The 22,439-nt window shown below is 40.9% G+C and overlaps 1 protein-coding gene across 6 annotated transcripts in view; it reads left to right on the top strand.

Moving 5' to 3' along the window:
- The window catches only part of LOC148338421 (uncharacterized), a 154,053-nt gene that overhangs the window by 114,921 nt on the left and 16,693 nt on the right, over nt 1-22,439 (top strand). For all 6 annotated transcript variants that reach the window (XM_088294496.1, XM_088294500.1, XM_088294492.1 and 3 more), the window contains one exon: nt 21,729-21,873. The gene's annotated coding sequence lies outside the window, so the exon portion shown is untranslated. The remainder of the gene's footprint in view (nt 1-21,728; nt 21,874-22,439) is intronic.

The following is a 22,439-nucleotide window of genomic DNA, read 5'->3' as shown; positions in this document are numbered from 1 at the left end:
TACAGTAACATTGGTCAACCGAGGGAAGCTGTATTGACTTTAAATGTTGTTTGGCATTATTGTTAATGTTTTATCTCATGTGTTCTCTAAATTGCTTTGTGAGAGCTGCAACTGTTGAGAAAGCACTAAATAAATAACGTTGAGTTCAGTAAGCAAAACTGCAGCATACTCATCACACGTTAATGTAATTTTTCGAAAGTGCCAGGAGATAGTCTTGATAGTGTTGAATAATGTGTCTGTCGCATACATGCACATTTGGACATGCAATTCGGGTCGCTTATCCTGGAGGCAAGCAACAAGGGTTGTATGATGCCAAATAATAAAAAAGACTTTTTCTATGATTAATACGCTTCTCGTCCAGCTTGGGGAAAGCTGATGTACGCTCAATCATGACCTGAATCTATTAGAATTTATTGATTTTGTCGAAAAGACAATGAGAAGGCGAAGAGCGAGAGAGGGGGGGGGTAGTAAAGCGATGGCATGGATGAAGACAGATGATGACCAACATGGACTGAGACCATAACATGACATATTTCAAGCCTGTCATTGGCAATACAAATGTTTGCCTAGATAGTCGTCGTCACACGGACAACTTGGCATACAAAGCAGCTGGTCTCTGTAGATGACCATCCATTCATCTAACCATCAATTATCTGTAACACATATCCTCACAAGGGTTGAGGATGAGCGAGAGCCAGGGTGTATCCTGAACTGGGGACCAACTAATTGAAGGGCAGAAAACAAACTTTCACACTCGCAAACCACACAGTAGGAGAATAAGCTAACTCCACACATGAAGGTCAAATCCCGAATTCTAGTCTACAAACTCAGAACTGTAACTGCACTGTACATGCAGTCGATATTCGGGTTCGGGTCAAAATTCTGGTTTCGGAAAAATTCTGGATAACCCGTTTACATATGCATGAGCGGACAGTTCCTCCCGTCTAGATGGTAATTGTGATCAATTTTGATATTACGATCTAGACTGCAACACGGTCAACGGCATGACGCAATTAGACGTTTCTGCTTCTTATGTTTCTTCCGTCAGTAAAATACATTGATTGTCTCTCAATGTGACGAATGCAGAGTAGTCTCGTGAACATGCCAAGTACGGAATTCTTAATATAAATGATTTCGTGATAGAACGAAATGCATCTTAGGATATTTCCCAAGCCAACTCTTCACAAGTAATCAACTGATGTATCTTTAGATTTAGCTTGTTGACAAGAACAACATCCGGGTATACTGTTTGTTCTTGGTTTATTTGTCATTTCAATTGAAACTGCACTTGGGCTGCGACTGATGACTTTTCAGGAGATCACAGGGACATTTGAACAGCAGACATGCTTATTTAGAAAAGGTCATTATCGTGACTTACACCACACTAACAAAGGTTTCCTCGTTGCTCCCCAAGTGTGATACTGTGCTGCATCTGCGTTTCACCATTTTTGTTTAACTCTGCTTGTATATTTTCAGGGCATCGTAGTTGGGCGCCAGACGTACAAACTTATATACACACATTTATGCACGTAGCATTTTCACACGAGAGACAGGAAATAATGGGAAAGGTCTGCGGAAAAATCAATGCATTCAAGTTAAACTCGCCTAGCAAGCGGCAGTGGCTTCTTCTCGCTACGACACGTCATCGGCATTGTTAGTCCGTTCATATTTTAGTCCGTGGCCAGATGCCCCGCATAAAATACTTCCTGCTTTCAAAAGACCACGATACCTTGCAGCCAGTGCATGTGTAGAACAAACACCAATTTTACTTTCAATGGCACTATTTCGAGTATGACCAAATATACGGGTTAGAAAATGTCAAATGTTTAAATAAATTTGAATTTGAGCATTTTCATTTTTGGCGGGTGTGTACATGGCCTTTCAAAATCTATATATTTTGCGAATATTTCCCATTTTAAAAGTGTTGACTGCATGTATACGTAGTCGGTGAGATGTGCTAACCGCAGTCCACCGATATTGCTGTTGTGTGGAGAAAAGTTTGGTTTTAATGTCTAATAACATCTTTGTGACTATTGTAGCTGTGGGAGTGGTAAGAGCCACTTTTTAAGGCAAGGCAATATCTTCTAAAGCAAACAAGTCACACAATGGGGACAGATGAGAACACCTCTGGCTTGCAATCACCATGGCAGTCTGTTTACATTCTCTCACTTTCCCACAAGTCAGCTGAGTGTTCCCTGACCAATTAACCGTAATCGCTCCCAGTGACTGTAGCAACATGCGAGCAATAATGGTGGAGAACTGAGTCCATATTATAGAGTTGCGTTACTCCAAGCCACTCACTAGTGTGATTGAAAAATTCACGTCTTTCTCCGTCATACAAGAGTCCCAAGGTGACAGGGGTTAAAGAATAAATATTGTGCTATGTATTGGGATGGGCAACCTACCTTAAGGTAGAGGTGTCGCCAGCTTTCTGGGTTCTCGTGGTGATTTCTAGGATGTGCAATATGTACCGCCACACAGGACTTCATTATGGGGCAGCATGGCTCAGTGGTCGAGAAATTGTCTTCCATCCGGAAGGTTGTGGGTTTCATCCTCAACCCTTGTGACAATGTCGAATTGTTCTTGACCAACACGCCTAACCATAATTTGCTCCCAGTGGACAGACGGCATCTTGGTATTGTTGTGTGAATGTGTGCGTTAATGGGTAAATGTGAGGATTTATAAAGCGCTTTGGGCGCCGTATGGTGTAGATAAAGCGCTATATTAGTGCGCTTCTTTAACCTTTAATTGAAAAAAATATGTACGTGAAATGGTGTTCTATTGGCATCATGACATTTAAATGATTGGGATTCTGTACGACCTTTAAAAACTAATCTCAATGTTAGATGAAGATGTACTAATTTTGTAATCCGTTAGTATAATATAATGAGGGGGAAATAAATACAGTGGCTTTTCTATATAGCTTTAAAAGAAGTGGATGATAAACAAATAGATGAGAGATTTATTTCATGACTTTAACCACATAATAGAAACAGATTGGAGATGCCTTTTTTTCTATTTGTTTCCTAGCCACATACATCATTTGATGATTTAATGTGACACCATCCATCATGACGTTTGCGCTATATCCTCGTCTTGGACTGCCCATTAGTCAAAGACTTAGACCAGAGGTATTCAATTAAAAGTCACAGAGGTCCACGACTAAAATTTCTTCCAATTAAAAGGTCCGAACCAAAGTCCAACTTCCCTTAATGTCTAGCCTATGTTCACATTTTTATATAGTTTCAATATTTACTCATTTTCAAAAGAGCGCACTTATATAGTAATTGTTTCGCAATGTTCCCATTAAACACCTTTGCCAGTTCAACAAATATAAGGCATTTATTTCCCATTCAAGAAAATGTGGCTCCAGGAATTTAAGGGTGCCACTTCCAAAAAAAAACAGTAAAATATCTCCTGCACAAATATATCAAGTGCATTGGGTTCACATCTTTTACCTTTTTTTTCTTAAATCGAGGAGTTATCAGCCTAAAAAAAACCGGAAAGCCTAATTATCCAAGTAAAACAGGTCAACATGTTCAGTACACAATCAATAAAAATGGCTGTCCTCGTAAAAAACTAATTCACAATGAGCTTTTCTTTTGAATATTTTTTAACTTCTCTTAATGAGAAAAATGGGTTTGTGACTGCCCTGCCAGTGACTTAAATCTGGGTTGGAACGGAGTCAGGGCCATTGGGATTTGGGAGATTATTTCACACATCTGGGCTTTGTGTTTTCCTTTAAATAATGTTTGTGCAACCGCATTTACGCACTCCTTCACAACTTCCCCATCACTGAATGTTTTAGTTTAATTTGACTGAATATTCGTTTGCATGCCGCTGGGCTGTAAACGAAAATGTAAAAATCTGTTATACTGCACGCAAAGTTCGATGTTTTTGCGTGCGCTCACCTCAAACTTCAGCGGATAACTTTGCACAAAAGGGCGGTGCTTTGTTTCGTAGTGGCGCTTCGCAATGTTGCGACGGTTTCGGAGCATATGATGCACACTGATTTTGAATCGGCTGCAGCCAGAACGAAACAAAATTTCTCCGTCCATTCATTTAAAACAACACGCATCGACCTCGCTAACTTTTTAGCAAGGCATACTGTCAGCAGCACTCTCTTCCGGTCTGCTGCGCAATTGGCAGTGGATCGTAAACAAAAGATTTGATTGGCTCAAATCAGTGACGCCTTTTCCGTATTAACTAGAATTGCAGCGTCAACGTTTGCGAAAAATTCATCATAGATTAGTCATGGGTCCGGTCCAAACCATCTGTCGGTCCGGATCCGGACCGCGGTCTGCCATTTGGTGATGCCTGGCTTAGACCATTCATAGTCCCAAAGCAGAAAATGCTCACCGTATATCGCATTCCAAATGACATCTTGGTGGTCAAAAAAAGCATCGTGTTTTCTCTGTGCAGATGCACTGTTACATGGGCTATATGAATTTGCCATCCTCGTTATAGGCCAATGACATTTTCAACCACACATTCAAAGCAATGACTCCTGCTTATGTAGTCTTATCTAGTCCCTTTTCAGCTGTCTATCAAACCGCTGAAGTAACAATCACAGTGTAAATAGACAGGACTGAAGAGACCTGGGGACCACGACTGATTTTGAAAAAAAAAAAAAAATGTCTACGGTAAAACTGATCCTGAAATACAATGATTATAGTTTTCCCAATTAATTTGTAATACTGTCGCTGGAAGTCAAGTAAACTAATCTTACCCGCCAGACAGTCTTTTTACTTAATGATAAATAAAAAATGATAAATGTGTATGTTGTCTAACAATTGGCACATTGCAAACTATTTAAGTGTGAAGAGGCAAAGCTTCTCCATGCATATTTCATGCCAAGGGTATGATATGATGTGAATTCAAAATTCAATCTGGCCGGCATGTTAGAACACATACGTGGGTCCAATCAACTGAAAGGTCAGGTTTCATATTCCGCTCCATAATCAAAACACTTGTCGAGAGGAATACTTCATTTTGGAGGCAGGTAAACAATATGTCAGGCTAACTGCAAATTGGATTTTAAGCTTATATATTTATTTATTTATTTTTAGGTCAGGCCCTTCATGGGGATTTCAACTTTTGCCAGCCCTGTCTATCTAGCTCCTATAGGAGTCATGGCATTGAGCAAGTCATTTTTAAAGTGAAATAAGCATTATATTTTACAAGTAATCTTTATTTAAAATGCTTTTTTCTCCTTTATCCCACCAACTTTCTGCCTTCTGGCGTGATACTATGCGAGCCATAATCGAGATGGGGTAGCTGTCTAAAATGGGGCCCTGACAGGCTGGGCCAGGAGTGTGAAGTTTGAGATTCGACTTTTACTATTTTGCGGAGTGCATAAACAATACTGTATTGCACTGCGTTATTATCAGCAGTAGAGTGACATACACTATATGTGATGACTATACATGGATCAAAAATAATGTACCTATCAAAATTAACCATAATAGAATGGAATGACAACTGTACATGGTTAAATAATACAATGCTAACATGATATTAAGAGCGGTATGGCTTGTAAAATATGATCGACATGCAATACCACTCCTGCACATATTGTACGAGGAGTGAAAGAGGTTGTCACGGTATAAGGTGCTGAGTGCTTTGATGCTTTCCTACTTCGGTTGGGATTTGTTTTTCAGTGAAAGCTTGCCTACCCTTACCCTCTCCGCCACCTCCCGTGGTGAGTCCGTGGGACATTGCAGGGCAATGCTGGCGTTCCTTAAGGCCTGTCCAGTTATCCCTTGTCAGCAGCTGAGATACTGCTGCACCAGCAATCCACTGCCTGAATAATGTCTGTTGCCATTATTGAGTCATAGTACTGTATGTCCTCGGGAGGGCCCCCTATACGCCAAAGGAACTGTGAACCTCAATAGATGGCCATTTTGTACACGGCCTTTGTAGAGCAAGTAAACACCCCGGTACCTGTGAGATTCCGCTCTCTGTGTCCTTTCCCCTGATGTTCAGCAATGTTGAAGATGTGTGGCTGTAGAAGTTTACCGCCAGCTCTATCTACTTCCAGAATCAGAATCAAAATCAGAATGTCCTTTATTGTCATTGTACTCAATGTACAATGAGATTGGAGAGCTCCTCTCTCCAGTGCAATGGAATAATATAATTAAGTATATCAATTCAATTAATTAAAGATTAAATAATTAAATGGAAAATAAATATGAAATTAAATAAATAAAACACATGTTGCAGTTCTACAAGGTAAGGGTAGTTGTGTGCGAGAGTTCAGCATGGAGATGGCTCTTGGGAAGAATCTGTTTTTCAGTATGTTAGTCTTGATGCACCTGTATCGCCTGCCAGAGGGCAACAGGTCGAAGGGGTGTGAGCTCAGGTGAGTATTGTCTTAGATGATCTTGTGAGCTCTGCTGAGACACCGGGTGGTGTAGATGTCCGACAGGGAGGGGAGAGGGCAGCATTAATCCTCTGCGCTGTTTTGACTGTCCTCTCGAGCCTCACTCTGTCTGCCTCTGTGCAGCTGCCGTACCAGGTGGAGACACAGTAAGTCAGCAGGCTCTCGATGGACGAGTGGTAGAAGCCCAGCAGTAGCTTGCTGTCCAGGTTGAATTTCCTGAGGACCCTCAGAAAGTGCAGACGCTGATGAGAAGGTTCTGCTTGCCGAGCCCACAAAGTCTAGAGTCAGTTCTCTCTACTCCCATGTCATCATCATTCGTAATGAGACAAATAATGGCACAGTCTCTAAGACCATGTAATGTTTTATTGGAATTTCGCAAGTGTCAAAGCCTAAAGATGTTTTTGTTTTGGGGGCGATATATTCAGTTTGTCTTTATACTCATACCCTGGGTTTCTCAATGCAGTATTCAGTACTTTACAAATTGAATATTCATTCATGCAGACAAGCACTCATGTCGCAATGCTCTTGCTGTCTCCTCTGTTCTCCTGGTGTGTAAATACCAGCAGAAGGAGACCTGGTATGTCTCTGTCACATCATCTATCATACAGCTCAGCATGACCAATTGCAATGACAAGATAAATGTGCTCGTCGTAGCGCGCGTGCTTGCCTCTGACCAAACCAGTAAGATCTGTTCACCCCATTTACGTGGTAACGCCTCACACTAATTAATGCCAAGTAATACCCTAAAATCATCTTGTAGGTGCCAAGCCTAAGCAAGTGAGTTTTATTCTGCCAACCAGGGTTCTGGCTTCTTGTCATTAGCCGCTCATCTAAATGCACACACTTTTGGTCGTTTTACTGGTTTGGTCGGTTGGTTAACCGAGTTATGAAAAAACTACAGAACCAATTGTAACAGTCAACAATGACATGGGTCAGTCTTTGCCTAGTGCCATTCCAGTTGTACATAGTTTGATGCCCAATATTTTCCATGTGCCAAATTCCCAAGACGTAAACATGACTGTTAATGTAAAAAAAATAATAAATTACAGAAATACTTGTTGACCAGTGAAACTGGAAGGCTGCAGACAGAACCGGCCCCGAGGACGATTCTAATAAGCATGATGTAATCAAAAAATGAGTGTGGTACACGTGGAGCTCAGCCCACGTACCCTGAAGGCTTGCCCTGCCCTTTTCCGAATCCTGCCTCTTGCCATTACAAGAATCTTGGCTCTTCTCTTCACATGCCTTCTCTGGTCGTCACAGGGACACTTTCTTCCCTCCTGGTCTCGAGCTGACCTTCTTCTGAAGTCAAAAGTGCAGAGTCACACACTCCTTTCATTGAAAGTCAGTGTTAATACAAAATGGTCACCAGGAGACACCAAGCTTGTTTGTGCACTCACACTTTACACATTGACTATGTTTACATGGATAAGAAACCCGGTACATTGCCTTTATGCTACATAAAACCGTATTTCCAGGTTAAAGTAGTTGTTTGAATATTGCATCTAATCTCATTGATCTCTGGTCTGCATCTTGTTCAAGAATGATAGGGAAGCGTAATCTCGTATGTAGTTGCAACCACCTTTTATTTTATTTTCTACATCCAAGATGGAGCCTATCAAATTCGATTCATGGTAAGTTGAGGACTACATGTTGCCGATGAGCCTCTGTGTCTACAAGAAAAGCAATAATTTACTTTTGAAATTGTGTGCGTTCATCTGAATTTGACCTGTCATGGTCACTCAATAGATGGTCATTATCTAGGAGAATTAAAATTAATTAGCAAAAAACACATTGAGCTTGCTTATTTTACCGCATGAAAAAAAGTACTCCTTTCATTAGATAATTAAAATGAAATTTCTTTAGATACGTGTTAAATATCACAATAATGTCGATATCACAATAGTCAGCATTGTATCGCATATTGCATGTTTTTTTTTTTTTTTCAATATCATGCAGCCCTGCTTGCCACACCTCACATTCCGGTCATACATTATACCCTGATTTAATCATGTCAGAACATACTGTAACTAGTATTTCCTCCTGAGTTCTTGTCTTGCCTATTCCATTTTTTTTGCATAAGTGCAATTAAACACCTAAACAAAAGAAGAAAGTCAATGTTGTCTTGTGACTTGTGAATTTCTGCCAGCACTGTAGATGTCACAGTTCTGTAAATAATGCTGAGAGGTCATGAGAAACGTACACAAGGTCCTTGTGTAATTCGGTTCTATTGTAAACCTTTGTCCAGTAATTTACATTTCAACGTGATTTGGAAGTTTGGCTGGCATTCCTTGGGGTCATTTGCACAGCGGCGCCTGAGCCGGCAGATATTGGCTGTTATCCTGAATCTCACTGCAGTTTGAAGTAATTGGTAGTCTGAAATCCCTCATTTAAAAGCGTCAGGGTCGGTGCGCAACATGAAAGAGCACTTTTTGCCAAGAAGAGAGATGGGAGGTGGTGCGCTGCCTCACCTCCAGAGATTGATGGACTGATGCATTACAAACTTCAGGAGATGCATTTCTGACATATCCTGCGAGCCTATAATTGAAGCTTATTCTAGTCTTGACAAATGCAACAATGCTTAAAAGGGATACCTGAGACAGGATGACCCAACTGCAGCAAAAGAAATGTCTCAAGGGTGGTCACAGTGTCGAATGTTATTTTCTTCAACCAGAAACCAGGAGATGGTATTCACGAGTGTGAGATACAAATCCTAAACCTTAAACAGCATCCATCCAAAACTTTTTCATTGCGCTGGCCAGAGTGACACAACAATTCACGGAGGGGTGGTTGTAAGCACACGCACGTACATGTGCATGTCGACCAAGAAGAAAAATAAACGCACAAAAGTCACTCCAAAGTCTCCTCTTTGCTACAACGCTTCTTTTTCTTGCTGCAGCCACACTCAGGAGATCCTTGTTCTCATTCTGTTCTCCATTGCTGTTGTTTATGTGTCTCGTTCTGACTGATCCCCTCAACACAACATAATCTTTGTTGTTTCTCAATGAATTAATTTGTTGTGAAAAACCAATTACAGTTGAAATGTGCTTTTCAGGTTTGCGACCTTTTGCCAGTAATATTGCGAATCAGCTGTTTCTCTTGCGTTGTGTGTAAAGGATCATTTTTGCGCAGCCTGAGAACACAGTTGACTGGTTGTCAATGACGAAGCAAAGATAGACAAAAAAATGTACATTCACACTTGGGGGCAATTTAGAGTCCTCCGTTATTCTAGCATTCATGTTTTTAGAATGTGAATAGAAACTTTGGAATCTTCCGCTAGTTTGATGAGAATGTCTAACCACCATGCAGAAAGATGCATGGTTTTGAACCCAGAATCTTTGAAACACATGAGGTCACCACATGATCCACGATCCCACCAGTCACATTGATCGAATCAGTTTGAAGTCATTTTTCCATAGCAACCATCTGATAGTCACATACTCTAATTGATTGGGTTTAAGAATGCAATATTTATCAGGTCATCAGCACCTGAATACTTACACAGAAGATCAGGATGAGTCAACATTTACAGAATAAATATAAACCGCACTCCTGAAGGGTGGATTTATGTCAGAGCTGTTGCATTATATTGCATTAGTTGTATCAGGGTGTACTCGGACTCTTGGAAATGGGAGGATAACAGTTCTCACAGTGAAGTGAGGAAACAAGTTGTTCAGCTGGGAATCACGCTATTATAAAAGTCCTGTTTAGAGCAAAGTCCAAGAGAATAATTCATGGCTCGTGATGCATGATGCAGGCCAGTGGAAGTGCACCTACTGTACGGAATTGTGTCATATGGCTATGCACACCTTTTCACATGATTGAACAACTCTCCTCTCCTGCTGTTTATTCATTCAGTTACACGGAGTCTCCTGCTGAGAAAGTGTCTGTCCCTGTCACACCTGTCCCATTTCTTGATGGTGTCTGCCGTAGTACCTTTCACATTTGCATTCACTCAGGCTTTTGAACTACTCACCCTGACTTTCCCTTTCACTGTCACACATACACAATGAGCAGATAAGCAGAACCCCCTTTCCATTGACACATGAGAGAATGCACTTTGCTTGGCCCAAATGTTGACTATGGTGAATATTACAAATTTCTATGAGGAGCTGAAATAGATATATGCCCACTGCACTGTCATAATCAGTCACTGTGTGGAGATTGGCGTAATGATGTTGAGATCTGACCGAGAAAGCTGTATGACTTATGGGAGTCCGGAACAACTTTTTCAAACGGTATCCAAGTTTTATGATAAGTCTTGTGAGATCTCGTAATGATCTCATCAGTGGCGGTTTTATTCAACTCCTCTTGGGATTGTCAGTACAAAAGGCTAGATCGCTGAGGAACGCTGTGAGTTTTTACAGTGGCCCGCCCCCCTCTGGCAGGAACTCATCAACCACTCATTTGTGCTGGAATAGAAAGTTGAAGAAGTTCATTGCATGGTTATGCGGTCTGTTATGCTTTCCTCATTCCAAAGTGTGTCACACAAAAAATATTTGAATTTCCATCAAAGGAAAAGTCTTGCTTCAGACATAAAGAAGAAAAACAATAGCTTCAATGGGAAATAAGGATTTCTAAATGGCTTTCTTACTTCACTGGTGTTCCCAATAATGATATACTGCCTCAAATTATAGTCTTTTTCATACCCAAATAAATAATGTAAACCAAAAATGAAAATGAAAACAAAAGCAGTATTTGAAATCACAGTTACTATAGGTGTCAGGACTAATCACAGTTAAGTGCTCCATCCTACTTTGTACCATGCCATATTGAACTGTAACGCTTGGTGGGAATACAGCTCACAGCAAATATTGAATATTAGTCAATGAGGTATAAAAACATATTGAAAACTGAAGCACCACTATTGGATCAGTGACTCAATCCGCAATCATTGCCCCTGACATCTGCAGCTTGCAAGAAAATATGTCTTGCCTTTACACTTAACGCACGCCCTGTAGGTTTTGTCAGTGATGGGTACATTAAACCCTCAGCCGTCAAACAACCCAGTCCGTCAGCTGTCATGTAAGTGAGCTGTTTGAGACCTCAGGGGGCCGTTCGCAAAACTCCCACCACTGCGATGCAGCCAGTCAGTGGCTACATTCCAGTCTGACGAAACAAGCATCTAAAACAGCTCAGGGGGCATCAATATTTAACCAAGCAGCTTGGTGGACGAAAGGAGCCGATCCTATTTTATCCCACCCAAGGGGCGCCAGTCACTCACTAACAGACTAATTGCATTTTATACATGTGAAGGGGTAGGTAGCCTTTCCACATTATTCCCTTGGATGGAAAGAGTGCATGTGTCCAGGCTTGCTTTCTAACCGTCAGGGGGGCTGAGCATTGTTTGGTGGCGCGATCAACATCCCTTGAGTTTCTGTTGGAATTCAGAGTAGAAATGGTTGTGCAACCTGTGTATTTCTCATTGTTTTAAAAGCGCTTTTATATTCTTTTCTATCCCAAAGTGTGTTGCCGGAATGTTTACTTTTGAAATGGAATTCTAAATGCTGAGTCATTTGTCATGCACGCAGTCTGTGTTTAAAAATAAACTCCCAAATGATGCCGTAGTCATCAGCATGCCCGCTTCTCTTTTCTGTTTGCTTTCTTGTGGATTTCTTTGGTCCGCTTTGCCGTGATCCCCTTGGCGATCCTCCATCGCAACAAGATTGCTGTTTGCTCACCTCCCGTGCTCCACCTGCAAACCCGCCAGCAATTCATTTATCTGAGCTATCATTACTTCTTCACTTGTTCATTATACATTCGATGTCGGGTTAAAAAAAGAAACGCTTTTGGGGATATTTAGAGCTTAGCTCCAATGTTAATTGAATCCTTGTCTCCTTAAGACAGAGAATTATCGCCTAATTTTGAAAAATATAATTGTTATTGATCCGACTTCCCTGTTTTGAGCGCTTGCGCTGTCCATTGCATGTTGACACGATATAGACAAATGTATCGAGACACACCCTTCAGACTCCTGTTCAGCTGCTTAGTCATGCGATGATCTGGCTGACTTTTCCAGAATTTTCTACTTTGATGTGCGACAGGGGAGTTTGATTTACTCCTCTGCTGTCATTTGTGTTGAGATGGATGTTTATTGGAAATGTAGTTGGACAGAACGGGCTTTGAGATGGGACAGAATAAGAGAAAAGAAAGAACATAGCAGAAACAACAGAAAACAATGACATTACACACAGACTTGAGAGAAATGGCACTTTATTGGACTTGACTTTTATCTACAGTATACGTATGTGAGGAAGCGTAGCAAATAGAACGGGATGGGGAAAGAGCACGGTCGGTCAGGACAGGGGTAGTGAGCCAGACAGTTCTCACGATATTTAGTTGGATGGATATGCGAAACCAAAAAAAACGACAACTTGGAACTGCAAATGAGAGGATGTTCCAGCAAGACAGCATATTCTCTCGGACGTGGATCGCATACTGCCAGGATGGATGGAAATAAATAACGTTTGTATCGTTTCTGTAAAAACCAAGGTGCATGAAGGCATGTCTCGCTGTGTTTGTTGTGGAATAACTTACACAAGGCCCTTGCCTCAACATCTTGTTCCATTTTCACTTTGGGAAGGTGCAATGATCACAGTGCTGAATACTTTGACTCTAGTGAAGCCACTCCCTGAAAGAAACTCTTGAGGATATTGCATTCACCTTGAGAAGAACACTAAAGCATATCTGCATCTTGCACATTTTTTTTTCAATTCAGTTTAACAATGGAAAAGAATAGTTGGAGCCCTAAAAAGTTTTGCTGACCTTATAATCCAAATCGCGATGAGGTGGAGAAAGTGCAGCCTGCTCTTAGAAGCACTTAGAAAAGGTGGAATCACGTGAAATATACATGATTTTTTTTACGTCACACATTATGCACATGGATCACATATTTGAATAACAGTGCTTACTGTTATTCGCAGTACAAATCAGAGGTCATATGCAAAAAATGAAACTGGTACTTTGAATCATGATGCTACTACAATTCAAACATTATGGCTCTATTTTTGTCACCGATGTAAATCCTGCGTAGCACAACTCTGCGAAGAGGCGGGTTAGATATAATGTTGTCAATTCTCAAGATTAGAAGGACAGCTGCGGCGCTGTGGGTGTGGTCAGATCCAACTTCAATCATGGCCAATCAAAGCAACTCCTTTCATTCCCTTTAAATGTAGCTTGCTTGTCGAATCGGCACCATCAAGTTGCGATTTGGAGACTGTCCCCATGTGCGCCTCCCAGCAGATAGCTGGCCAGTAAGATGATTTAAAAATGAAAATACATTTATTCAGAGGATTTAATGCACTGTTGTTCGATGTGGGTTGAGCAGGCGTAAAGGTTTAGATCGACTTTCTGCCACCAAATCGTCACTCAAGATCCGCCAGCATTTGCGCTACAGCTCAGCCCTACAACGGAATTATGTGATACTTCATTATTTATTTATTTTTGGGTCTGGATCCACCCTCTATGTCATATTTCTGTGTGAAATAGATAAGGGACATTCTCACAACTCTGTGTTCTCTCTGTTGAACTTTTGCTTTGAAGTTCACAAATAATCCTGTTTCTTTGCATGGATTAACGTTGGCTGAATTTTGGCTCTACAACAACTCTCACAACAATAAAGTGTTGATTAACATGTAGACCTGAGGCAAAAGCACTTAAGACGTTATTGTTCCAAAATATTATGTTTGTATTTTTGCTTTCTGGCTAAGTGTGCACTTAAAGCCTGCTGTATGTGCTAATAATCATGCTATTGGCCGTATTCAAATTTGCATTCAATTCTACAGCTACTTCATTATGTTTAATTGACTGTAATCTGCAAATGATTGATGCGCTGTCTGGATTATGTCCTGATAAAGCTACTAATGGGCTGCTCCCTTTATTGTAGTCATGCAGAGGTAATGAAACTGCCCCATCTTGATTGAAATGTTTAACCACGAATTGCACCATTTGGATGTGTCTTAATAGTAGCCAGTCAAACAAACTACAGAATTCATCAGACCACACCATAATTAACGCTCAGTATATTCTGTTGCAAAGATGTTGCAATCAAATCTAAATCTGCTTTCCAAGTGACTCTTTAAGTATGACTCTTCTTCCCATACTGTGACTAACGCCTGTTCAACCATGGAACCTTGCTACAGGGTTAGTAAACCCGACTCAATCTGCATGCTGCTTTTTGTGTGTGAACTTGAAAATGTTCTGACTCATTATTTTATATATATATATATAGAGAGAGAGTGGGAGTGAGAGAGGGGGAGAGGGGGGGAGAGAGAGAGAGAGAGCAAGAGTGAGTGAGTGAGTGAGTGAGATGCACACAATAGTTTTGTGCAGTGAGTTCCCATTCAACAAAAGCATATATTATAATTTATGATCTGTATGACCAGGAAAGTAAAATGAACAATAAATTATGATTAGTGCCGATCGAATTATTGTTTTGGGTTTATCTTCTCTATATGTTGAAGAGCCTGACAAGCTGAGCAATGCCTGTAAGCAGCATTGCCCCCGCTCGAAGCAACCTCCAACAGCCTGTAATTCTCCTTTAAATTGAGCGTCTGACACTGGGCGCCATTATCAGAGAAATCATTTTCTTTCAGTGGCCAAATGAAAGCCGCACAAGAGTGGCAGCTTGCCAGAGGAGGATAAGGTGCATTCTTCTCTTCTGTCCAATTCAAAGGCTTTGAAACACTTCTTTAACATTTTAAGATAGATGACCTTCTGATTGTTTGTTTGTTCATGTTCCCCTTTCAAGGCTTTTATTGGCTGAGTTGTTCTGTGGTTCAACAAGTTTGAGTGGGCATCTTCACTTTTCCCAAAATGAAATGAGTGACACGGGAATATGAACACAAAGGAAGCTGCGTCTCAGGAAAAGAGGCCATCTTCGTCGTGTCGGCACATGACATGAATATAACGGAAACATCTGGAGACTGCCGCTCCCCATTGCCTTTGGGGTTGACAAATAAATATATAAAGATGTCATCTCATGAGAGAGGCAGTGATCAAGATTCCTGGGGATAAGGCCTTAAAACGATGCTGACTGCAGGGTTAGAATGAGCGCCCATGCTTCAGGTGTTATATTGATCTGCAGCTAAGTTGGAGATAAGTGGGACATGACTGCACCATACATGATTAGACACTTCAATTGTGACAGATGAACACTACCTGTTATTCTCTTTTTTCTAATCGTGTGCTGTCAACAAGAAATCCAGAAAGTGACGTGGAAAGCGGCAACCATCATGACTCGGCAACTCGATGCCTAAAGGGCCAGCAAGTGTGTCAGAGTCAGCGCACGCGATCATGTCTCATGTGAGAACGACTTGGTGTGGTGGTATCTGTTGGGACCTTAAGTGAAATGTTGTCTGTGAAAGGAAATAAAAATGGTGCTTTCTTTATCCTCCTGTGACAACATATTGGACTGTGTTCCAGACACTTGCTTCATGACCCCTGTTGTGTCATCACTTCTGATACCGCTCTCGCCTGAGTGTTTATTGCAGAAGAATTATATTTTTCTGTAAGGGCCAGGTCTCTGCCTGGAATCTAATATATATATATATATATATATATATATATATATATATATATAATTATTTGATTGTTTTATTTATTACCCTTTAAAAAAATATAAAATTACAGATAAGATATTGATATTGTAGTTTGACAACATAGCAATTATGCAAGAATTTACATACCAACAATACATACATAATACATGCAAAACATCATCATGGCATCCCATGAGTAAATGTTTGCAAAGCTTGGCATGTTGTTAACTAATTGGTATTACAAATTATGACACCATGTTGAAGTGATTTAGTGGAATATTTCCACTTTGAAACTTCAAGTGTACGTCAGGTCAGACGTCTCAAGTTCTGTCTGCATCAGTGTATGGATGAAGGGACCAATCAGTTGTTTCTTTTTTCAAAAGCCTTTAACAGTTGTTTTCATTGTCTTTTGTCTTCTCATTGGACAGCTGCTGTGTTGATATTGATGTTGGTGTATCGCTTAAAAATTTAGTAAGGTGAAGATTTTGATTCTTATTGGCTAAATGTATGTGTGCATACAAATTCAAATATTTTGAGAGTTCCGTCCCACAGTGTTTGTTTATCTTCTCCGGCATCCTGTTGAGTGATGACAATGATATATAAGTAGCCCACAGTTCTGCGGCAGTTTGAAGGTATCCCATAGGGCAGGAAATAGTCTCTAATGGTTCTCAGATATCAACACAAGAAAATTATTGTCAACATTTATTGCATTATTTTAATAATTGTCTTATTTTTAAATTTTGTATGTCGAAGCACAACCCATTCAAGCAGGGTTTCCGCAAAATCGGCTCATGAGTCATAACAATGGATCCCGCATTTTTTTGCCTGTGCTTTTCAGATTGTGACCTTGCAAACAGACGAGAAGACGCATGATGCGTGTCTGCACCGTGGTCTCTTGCGATATATCAAATACTTGAGTCACTGACATTACCACATTTTTGCATTGTTCTTTTGTAATACTTTTCAGGCTTAAACCACAGCCTCTTTCGGTTGTTCTACTTTGCTTGGGAGGTTATTCGCTCAGTCTGTTGTTTAGCAGGTAAAGTGCATTCACGATAGGGTTTAAGTCAGGAGACTGACTGGGCTTCAAATGTTTGATGTCAATCGGTCGCAGGCTTGATGCATTTATTAAAAGCAAGGTATTACCAAATAAATATTAAGTTTCATTCAATCTTTGCATACAGTGAGTGACTCAAAAGGGATATTAATACTCTTGTTTAGGGCTTATTGAATACCAGCTGAGCAATATTTTTATTTATTTATTTTTAATTCCGATAGGTCACTACTGTGTACAGTCAACTCGACCTACGTTAGCGCAACAAGAGAGTTGTGGTCGAGAAAGCGTTCCTGACCTTCCAGAATTCACACATAATTACACTACAACTTGTGCTCACATAAGTACCTGTCAATCATCCACCTGCTTAAGTAAAGTGATGGCGGGAAAGGGAAGAAAATACCAAAGATGACACTGTTTGGAGTTAATCTCAACAGACATGAATGAGCTGTATTCACATCTTAATCATCAACAAGCTGTTAGTGAGTTCGGGGCAAACTATTGTTGATATTGACCTCTTTAGTCTCACCTAAAAAATTCAACGAGACATATTATTGTGCTTTTTTTCACAATTGAAAGCATTTCTCAGTTGTTGTAAACAAGTTCTCTGACATTCGTTGAAAATGAATTTATGAATAAAAAGCACACACGCACACGTGTGTGTGTATATATATATATATATATATATATATATATATATATATAATGCAAAAGAGGCCACTGGTCTGCATGGTTAATGATGGGCTTTTGTTACCATGCCGACCAGGGACAGGGTAAGGGTGTGACGACCATTGGCAGAGCAGCCGGCTTCTTGCTCTTAAAAAACAGAATCTCAAGAGAAATTACCAGCATTTTCCTTTGGTGAGGTAAGAAGTCGTCACCAAGCTGTTAGTTAGCTGGAGGCGTTTATTTGGGCAGGCGTGTGAGGGAGGCATGACGTAAGGCGACATTCAATTTGGTTGTTGCTTCAAGACTCCAAACACAACCTTTACACGTAACCCTTTTGTCTTAAAGGTGAAACATGTTCAACAAACAAGAACATTGCGGTTGCCTCGAGTCAACCTTTCCAGTTTACGATGACCTGGATAGGTGCAAATCATCACAGACAGAGTGAAACTCTTGGTTGATAATCAAGGCATTGATGCAGATTTTCCTCCCACCTGCTGTTTGGCAGAACACTTCGCAAGAAGTGAAAATCGAGCCACATATTGCCCATTTCTGCTGTAGCTATAATGACCTAAATACCCCAAACCATCTTTCTAATTAGGCATAATGTAGACATCATATCAAGTGCTCGGTCCGACCACACCGGTTAGTGTTTCATACAGGAAAATAATTATTTGTAATCCATGATCCGTGACAGGCTATTCCATATGATTAGATTGCAGTGTTGTGGTTCCTCCCCACTCACTTGACACCAATTGCGTCCCAGCTGGAATTGTGCCACATCATTTGGTTTGCAAATGAACATCATATTGAATATCATGTCGGTGACGCCTCCACGGAATGGTCTGAATTGTTTGTTGAAATGCTGCAAAGAACTGGGAGTTTAGTACTCCTGCATGCAAATTAATTTGCTTGACACAAAATGTTTATTTGATTTAAAGCTGGTGATAACAAGCCATCTGAGATCAGAAGTTGTAAATGTAACACTGATATATCATTAAATGGAATCACACTGAATTCTTAAATAGTATTTTACTGATAGAACTGGAAGAAGCGAAATGCGGAGGTGAAGCACCATGGTGTCGTGGAAGTCATTTGTTTCCTTCAGTTATTTTTGGAGGATACGAAAGCAAACATAGTCTCTTTTTTTTCCTTTTCCTAGCAGAGAATACACGTCTGTGCTTATAATGCCTCCGCCATCATGACAACACAGCTGCTTGTCCCGACAGACCTGCGCCAATGGACACAATCTTGACGGAAGCACGCAACGATTGGGCGGAGTCTGGTTAGTGACAGACTTGTAGTGTGACATCTCGCCCGATCCAAGACACAGAAGAATATTAACTTGTAGTCTGACAGCGTGACTGTCCTGAATGACCAAAAATAGTCATGTAGTCTGAGAAGGCCATGAGCTTCGATTTTTCTGGAATCCATTAAACTCAACGAAGAATATACACACCATGTCTTCTGGTAGTTCCTGTTAGTATAATATTGCGAGCATTAAAAGGATCTGCAGAAATGTTCCCACAATTTTTCAGTTTGTGCAGCGACCCATTCTAATTGTCTGTGCCAAAGAGGAATAAAGCTAAATTTTACTGAATAGCGTGTCTTTCTTTTTAAAAATAAATATAAGTAACTGTATCTGCAATTCATGTTGATTATCGTGATATTATTAGTCGCCGGTAACTGCATCGGTTAGCTAAGGATTTCCCGAAACAAACCTTCGTAGAGACAAAAAAAAGATCCAGAGTTAATTTTAGACAAGATCCGACAAATATGCATACTCTGCTAGTCAATTACAGGGCACATACGGTTGGCTATATACAGTAACCATTCATACTCACATTCACACCTGTGGATAGGGATCTTAAATTAACCTAAAATGAGGAAGCTGAACTGATTTAACCTCCAACCTTTGAATGTGCGTTGCTCTGTGCTAACCGCCATTGCCACCTAGTTAGCTACACAAACCGAAATATATTTTATTACTTAATATCATCCTGCTATCAGCAACCATTACAGCATGCAGTGAACAAATTTAGTTCCACAATCACAGTCCTTGCATTCATTTGATGAAAAACCATGCCGAGTGTAGGCAGTGTGAACTTGATCCAAAAAGTCAAAAATGGCACATTAAAACAATGAGTGACCTACAATTCATAAAATGACAAGCGGCGGTTTTGAGACAATTGAATGGATCACTGGGCACTTTGCAAAAGTTGGCATTGAATCAATGTCATGTTACTCTTATGTCACCATGTGTTCTGTTTCCCCTGCAGTGACAAAGCTTGCGTGCCTGCGCACGTGTGCCTTCACTTTGACACGACGCGTGTGTGCAGCGGTCCTGCAGCGCAAATCACCACCACCTAAAAACACATTACAAGTTCACAAAACACAACACTGAAGAACATTTTGCTGGTGATCTTTGACAAGCCTTGACCAAGTGCAGATCGGGTCAACCTTATATCCCCCCACTCCACGACATGTCGTATTTTTCACAAGTCACGCTGACTAGACTCCCTTGTGGACCAAAAGCACGGGGTGGACGTCAAGTGTGGGGGCGTGCGTGTGTGTCGGTGTGCTCGTGCATGAGCAAAGGCACCAATGAGGCTGATTGTCAGACTTTTTGGATGTCATCCAAGCTGATACAGTGAGGTACCACTGTTTCTTCCCCCTCGGGCCTGGTTGACATTTAAATTGTCTTTGCTGGTGACCGATGCATAAAGGAATAGGTGCTGCTTCTATTACAGCCAAGGTCAGGGCACTGCAGTATAGTTTGCCTTGATGCCAAATTTCTAGTGATAGCTTGTTTATATACTATGCCCTAAACACACTTATTTGGTTGAACTAATCCACTGAATACATTATCCAGAGGCCGCAAGCAAGCAATGCTATGACTTTTAACAAGGCTCAGTTTTTGTGTTTGCCTGTTAAATATGCTATTTATTTATGCTATGTTTATTGATGAGCTGTCAGTCAATGCAAAGTAGTGCCACTGCATGTGTCCTGACAGTAAGCAAACATGACCTAAACACACATTTTCAAAGACATGCAAGCAAATACGGAAAGACTTCAAGGTCATTAGCTGTGTGTGGTCATTAGCTCGCTGCTTTCTGACGTGAACACGTTATTTCACTTGCTAATCCCACCAGAACTGCTCACAACATCCCGCTTTAACTGGGATTTTACTTCTCCCCAAATGTCTTTTCCCTCTCTCATTCCCTTCTGCTCCCATTCATTCTCATTCTACTCAAGAATCCCTTGTTAGAGCTTGCCATGGCTGATCACACTCTCTGCCAGTCACATTTGGTTATCATACTAACGTAATCCCACAAGCACCCTTCCAGAAATATAAACGTCAATGCAACTTTATCCTGAATGCCACAAACATTCATCCACACACACACACGCACACCCCCATACCTATACATATACATGTACAAATACACACACACACACACACACACCCACCCACGCCCACACGCGCGCACACACACGCACACACACAGAACGTTTTTTTAAAGCCATTCCAACGATTCAGTTCCACTGTTTCAGTTCAGTTCGAATGGGTCCCGTTGGTAACTGTTTTTCTTGTTTATTAATGAAGCACAACAGTATACAGTAGCCAAGTAATATTTTTTTTATGGGTAGAAGTCTTTATGAATATTTTACTCTCTTTCAAATGTAAATTTTACTCTGCTTAGACTCAGACCAAATATAGTCTTTTTAGAGGAACACGTACACTAAATTCCATGGAATACTGTTTCTAGTTCTATCTATCTATCTTGAAAGATACACACAAACACACACACATAGTGTGCATGGAATTATGGAATATTGACATCATCATATTCGACCAATGGGGGGCAGTAAAGTGCCTTTATATGCGAAATGAATTTTAATAGTGAAAATGCACGAGTGGCATTGATTGGCTACCGGAACCCGCCCCGCCTGCCTACATACTGTATGGTCCATCATAACTGTAAACATAAGAATAATGCTTTCCACTGACCTATATGCTGCAACCACGGAATTACAGAGTTTAGGTTTAGTCTGAGAAACATATTTCCTCTTCCTTCTGTTGCAGATGGCGCCGCATGCAGACAGTTTATCTCCTGGGTTTGAAGGGCAGTTTGCAGCATGCAAGCAGACAGATGGAGACGAGGAGAGGTTAAGATCCGGGGTGAATCCATCGGCAGCTCCCCGTGTGAGCCGTGACAGTGTGGCAGACGGTGAGCGATAGATGCCTTGAGGTGCCCTCTCCATGAAGCACAGCAGCTGTTCACACCTTCATCTTTTGTTCGACTCACCTGTTGACGCTAACGCAGTCGCAGGAAGATCTCAGCCACACTCCCACCTTATTCCTAGCTCAACACTGTAAATAATGCAATGCAAAGAATGGCAAAACAGATGGACCCAGCAGACAAAAAACAATCAATTGTTAAAACTGATTGGAGTTTGTGGGAAACATGACAGTGGATACTGAGATGGAGAGAGACAGAGGGAGGTGGTGAAATGCTGGAGAGTTGCAAGCCAAATCCGTCACAGTGACATTAATGATATTCTCTATTCATTAGAGCACACCCTGGGGACCTCTGTTATTAGACACGTCCCAATTAGGGCCTGCGGTGAGCTAATGCTTCAGGCGCAGGTCGAGGGGCAATAAGACAAATGAGCAAACTTGGTGCATCAGTGACTCCATCTACGCCCTTTTTGGGAAAGGCAAGATACAGCCGATGGATGAGTGGACATTCAAAGAAACTAGGAAGAAGCCAGTGACTGTTACGAGGTATGATGA

This window comes from Idiotropiscis lumnitzeri, chromosome 4, assembly GCF_059441095.1.
Source record: "Idiotropiscis lumnitzeri isolate Australia: NSW breed Sydney's pygmy pipehorse chromosome 4, RoL_Ilum_1.0, whole genome shotgun sequence".
Taxonomy (NCBI): Eukaryota; Metazoa; Chordata; class Actinopteri; order Syngnathiformes; family Syngnathidae; genus Idiotropiscis; species Idiotropiscis lumnitzeri.
Note: the sequence above shows the minus strand (reverse complement) of the source record. Positions and strands in the feature narration are given on the sequence as shown.